The 6,000-nt window shown below is 36.3% G+C and overlaps 1 protein-coding gene across 1 annotated transcript in view; it reads right to left on the reverse strand.

Moving 5' to 3' along the window:
* LOC115268044 (toll-like receptor 6) overlaps positions 1–3,717 on the reverse strand; it is a 104,816-nt gene extending 101,099 nt beyond the window's left edge. The window contains exon 1 of the mRNA XM_062856539.1: positions 3,696–3,717. The gene's annotated coding sequence lies outside the window, so the exon portion shown is untranslated. The remainder of the gene's footprint in view (positions 1–3,695) is intronic.
* Between the last annotated feature and the right edge of the window lie 2,283 nt (positions 3,718–6,000).

Genomic DNA, 6,000 nt, shown 5'->3' on the forward strand with positions numbered 1-6,000 from the left:
CATTGCGCACCACTATTTACTAATTAAATTGAAAAATTTCTTATGAACTGTGATTGATATTACTAGAATATCACCTTTTTTGTCAATTGACTGCAAAATAAATCATCGTTGCACAGTTTTATCGAGTAACATGTTGATTTTTAGTAGAGTTACTTCTTGGCAACCGAGTTAAGGCGAGACAAATTTTGACATTTTTGTGTATTTTTTGTTTATTATTCAACATAAACAAAGATTGTATGGACATTAAATATTTGTCAAATAATGTTTATGTTTACACAATGCTAGCCCAAGTAACAATTATACTTTTGTTGCAATCCTGAAGTAATTTCTAAGATAGAATAATAAAACTTAGCAATAAAGCTCTTTGTTCTGCAAATCTGAGATAAAATAGGCATAAAATATCCATAAGACGAATCTGGCCCACTCTTCAGGAGATCTCCAAGGCTGCTTTTGAAGACTGCTTTGAAACTAGTTGTATTTATGTACTTTTACTGATGATTGATTATAAGAACTTCATAAAACTTTAACAAGAATAGCTTGAGGCATGTTGATCTTTTGCTGTCTTCCCCAAAAGTGCTAAAAGTGCATAATAAATAAAATCTTTTACCTAAGCATTATGCAGATGCGAACTAGTTTTGTTTCATAGATGAAATGTTAATTCAAGTGCGAATTAATTTTCATCAAATTGAAATGTCTAAATTGCCTGACAGATCATTGATGACAGGGAATCACAATATTCCATGCCATATCCACCTTTTCGTTGATATGCCACCCAAAACATACAAAAATAACAAAGCGCCTCAAAAATAATATCAATCATTAATATACGAAGACATGAATATCCTATAAAAATCAAAAGGCTACGCCACTTTTCCAATTCTTTCTAAACATGGCTGCCGTTCCAAGCGAACAAAACTCATGCAGCCGCCATCAATTGTTATTACCTTTAATCCAAAGCACCTCAAAACAATGACGGAAAATAAAAGGAAAATCGGGTTAAGTACGGTTCCTTTGAATTCCACTAAGAATTTGCATCTCTTCAGTGTCTTGTACTTGACTCGACATTGTGATCATCATCACAATGACGGAACCTAGTTTCCTTGTATGAAATCAACAGCATTTATTGAAGATTGTTTTTACTAGTGATGATCTTGAGGCAGATTTGTTCGTCTTAAATGAAACTTATTCGTTTTATTCAAGAGTAACAGCCTTTGACAATTGTTTGTTTACCTTTTTGGAGCTAGAAAGTTAATTCTGTACATTTCGCGTAAATCCTGTAAATATATTATAGTTTTGTGTATTTTTGCGTTAAATAATTGAGTGCAACTTACTTAAATAACACTATTTAGCATGAACATGAGAAGAGTCACAGTAAGTATCCATTTAATTTTCGATTCGTATAGTTGTGGCCTGTGTGAGTAACTATGGTTGAAGGCAGGACGACAGCAGCCAGCTACTCGCGTTTTTGATTGGCTGTAAAATCATTATTTCGTTGATATGGTTACTTTTAAGAACCAGAATAGCTAAATTATCAGTGAGCAAAACTGTTTAAGTGTTTATATTTGCATGAGAACGCGGTTTTTCAACCAATTTGGTGCATTCATTATTTAGTACGTTGTCTTATTATTTCGCATAATTCTTATTCCAGAGTAATGGCTCTAACTCAAGAATAGAAGGTTTCAAGATGTTTTTAAAGAAGGATTAGTCAGATGAAATGCACTTGAATGAACGAAGCATAAACTTTTAATAAAATATGTTGATGTTATGTGTTAAAAATAACTTCAAATACGTCTTAAAACTTATTATAAGATTAAATGCTCCTGTGAATCCAGTTGTTTTATGCGCGAATTTCAAAACTAACTTGAAGACAACTTGAAAACCGCAAACGAACGAAGATTGTTTTCTCTTGATAAAAACAATTACAAATGTTCCATGAATTGGTCATGCTGTGATAAAGCTTCCATAAAAATATTTAAATCTAAAAGGAATTGAAATTGTTACTTGGGAGTGCAATGATTAAACTGGTGAATATATTGACATTTAGTTATTTGTTTCGTTATTTTACAAGAATGCGCAAAGTTTGGACCTGCGCAAAGTTAGGTGCGCACACGGTATACAAAGTCAATGAAAAAAATATTTGAAAAGAGGACATTATAAACATATGAATACAAACTATCACCTATGGTATAAAATTGAATTAATATAATAATTGATATAGAATCCATAGAAAGAGAATAACAAGGAACAAACTCACCGGATAATCGCCTGCCATCAATCGAACTAAAAATGCGAAAGGAAAAAAATAAATCGAAGGCAACGCGCGCGCGAATCCTGTCTCCAGCTGTCGAGCCGTCACTACACACACTGACTGAAGCCGGGTCTTCTTCCTTTGCCATCAACTGAACCAAAAAGCGCAAAAAGCGAATGGCAAAAAATGAATCGAAACACCAAAGGTAACGCGCGCGCAATTCCGGCCTTCAGCTACACACTCAGCACGCCGACGCCGACGACCACCACGAAAAACCGACCGCACTTTCCGAGCCTCTCCAATGCACTCTGTGGCTCCCATTTTCATCCTACGAAAAACAAAGGATATAAGCGCTGTTTGTTTTGTTTCTTATTTTTTTTCCCTATCTTATATGTCCAGTTTTTGAGAAAATCTGCTCTCTTGATACGGACTTCGACATCGAATTAACAATCTTAGCATAACGTGATAAAATGTAAGATAACACAGATTTTCGTTCCTGTCCCTAAAGAATCGAATCACTGGTGCGAGTCAGCCACACAATAAACTAAACAAAAAATGATCAAATGGCAAAGATTGCGATGTTCTGCGTCTAATTATTATGAAAGTGCGTAATCAGCCAACTCTTTTTGGCAGATTGTTGGACCCGTTATGAACTTCACTGAATCGTAACTCTTTTGAAAAGAATCATGGTTCACTCACTCGGTTATGCGAGTCGATTCGAGAGTGAGTTGCCCATGTCTAGACCAGATCTTGCATTGTTGAGCCTCAAAAAAGATGATTTTTGTAGGTTCACCCGTATTCTTGCATGTTGAGTGAACGATTCTATGATTTGCATAACCAAATCCAGCTCGTCCTGGCCTCTGACAAAAATAGTAATGTCATCGGCATATGCTATCACTTTCAGGAATTTTCCGTAAACCAGAACACCACTGGAGCTAGCATGTAAGTTCCTAATCAAAGGCTCGACGTAAAGCACGAAAAGGATCATACTGAGCGGGCATCCTTGCCGTACCGAGGATTGTATTTTGACCTCTGGTGTTAAAAACCCGTGCAAAAGAATTTTGGAGGTAGCTTTATTGTACAACGATTTTAGACATTGTATAAAACCAGCTGGGAAACTTAATTTTTCGAGCACTTTCCACAAGAAAGCGTGATCCACGTTGTCGAAAGCTCTTTCTAAATCTACACTAAGTAGAAATCCTTTGAAACGTTTGGACTCAACCGAACGTGTCACAAGACGTCTGATGTCCTTGAGGTTGTCTGTACAGGATCTGCCATCCACGGTTGCACATTGTCCTGGGCCCAATAACCGATCCAAAACCAACGCAATCCGTTTCGAAAGAATTTTTGTAAACAGTTTGTAGTCCATGTTTAATAGACTAGAGGAACACAGGAAGTTTTTAAGTTCTTCAACAGAAACTTTATTGTTAGTTCTGCAGATACTTACCAACTTAGCTCGATGTCCTGAAACCAAAAAGAAAAGAACAGCGTTTAGTATATACCTATACTATTATGTATCGGAAAATGTATAGAAAGATAAAAGATAGATAATGTTGTACTCTTCTATTGACAGACATTCATCGGATCTGTGGAAGTTGACACGAGTTTATAAAATATGACGAAATTTATGAATTTCTACCCGAGCAGGAGAAAATAGCTGAACAATACCAAACTCAGGTATGGAAAACCCGAATACCTACAACTTGAATGAGGTATTAAGAAGCCCTGCATAAGAGGTAAAATACCTAAAATAATAACTGGTGTATGTTCTGGGCATAACAAGTGAATAATGACCTCAGGTATGGCAATACCAAAATAATAATCAGCGAATTTTCCATACAAATAAAACATCAAATTTTACTTTGTACTGATTTATGCCCTAAGAGATGCATCATGCATCAAAATCAGAATATATTATTTTTAGGTTATCTGAGTTTCATTCCCGTGAGTTTGTAAAAAGTTTCCAAGCGATTTGATGCAATACATTTCAAAATGCACATTAAATTTTGAAGAGAGTATGGTTTTAAACTTACTATTACCAAAATATCAGAAATGGAAATCATGACCATGTTGGGGTGTCCATAAAGTTCCTTATACAAAGATGCTTCGTGCTTACCAGGGTTACAATATTGGCTAAGCTGCAATTTTCACTTTGTCTCCGTTTGAACGTTACGCAAAAACAATAGTTTTTGTTCTGTTTCTGTTCGTTTCTGTTCACGCTCAACGTGAATTTCGTACCAGTCAACGTCCCTACTGCTCAAATAAATATTCTTGCCATAGTGCACTCGGTCTACTATACACTTTTTATCAGTCCGTCCGATTGAAAGCAGATTTTTGCTAATTTTCTTCCCGCTTTACGATATAAAAATCAGAATTCTCAGATAAGTTATCATCCGTTTGTCCAATAAATCAGTTGTGTATCACTCGACATTCGTTGAACCAAGTGTCCCAAGCAACACACATGTTATATATTAGTTACGACAGCGCAAGTTTTGGTTGTATAGAAGTTTATTTGACGTTAATCCAACACAGAATTACGTAAAATTAACGTCTATACAACCAAAACTTGCGCTGTCATAACTCTTATATAACATGTGTGTTGCTTGGGGTATCTACCAGCCCAGTGACAACTATTGTTCTCAACATCTCTTGAGTTATAATGCCCCCAAAATGTGCTGATCAAACGAAAATGGGCTGCAAATATCACTACTGTTAATCAGTGATATAAATAGGGAAGTGGAACCATTTCAGCAGGGCTCCTATTTTGGGCACTTTTTAAAAGACAATTACACCATCTTCGACCTTGCGGCCTCTACAGACTGAACACCACAAACATTCGACAACGGACAACACATATTACACCCAGTGGCCCAGTGGAGAATTTTCCGTTTAACGAAAAGTTTTCCCCGACTGGATCGGGAATCGAACCCACACTCCGTGGCTTACGAGACACTTAAACGACTGACGCCGCTAACCGCTCGGCCACGGAAACCCACTATAACTGCTGTAACTCAGTCAATTTTGAATAAATTGACACAAATTTTGGAACCCGGTGAGATACGATATCAGTATCTTCGAAGAAGAAGAAGAAGGCTCATTTACCTCTGTCAATTGTTGTATTTTTTGTTAATTTGTTACTTCATGATCGTGTTCATGTTCATGCGTCAATATGCAAGTACTGACTGTTGGAAAACGATTAACAATACCCAAATTTAAATTATTCATGGGTATAATAATTGAACCCATTCAATAGAATGGAAAAAGTCCATGGTTTATAATCAAATATAAAAGAAACAAAAAAAATTTTCATTTGAATAACTTGAATTTGACCACAAAAACCATTCAAATTTGTAGACCAAATTGCCTGAAACTTGGTCCTATAATTCAGCTTGGTTGGAGAAGACTTGAGGCCAACTTTGAGTTCAATAGTGTGGTATCCGATCACTTTTTCTACCATTCGGCCGATCCGCCATCAGCCGATTTTTTTTCTACATTTGAACGCGCACGACAACGAACATGCGTCCGTCATAACAATATTCACTAAACTAAAGCACCCTCGCCAATTAAGCGCGTGTTCACGTTTCAATGCGTTACGCATTGTCGGGCGTTAGCCTTCTCATATTCACTCATGAAGAAGGCTAAGATAATGGCAAACCGAATTTGAATTCCTAGAATATGCTATTTTTTCTATGACACCTCTGAGAAACCTCCCATGAAGAAGAGAACAAAACTGCCGTAATATATATTTTTCC

The sequence above is a fragment of the Aedes albopictus genome, chromosome 3 (assembly GCF_035046485.1).
Source record: "Aedes albopictus strain Foshan chromosome 3, AalbF5, whole genome shotgun sequence".
Classification (NCBI taxonomy): Eukaryota; Metazoa; Arthropoda; class Insecta; order Diptera; family Culicidae; genus Aedes; species Aedes albopictus.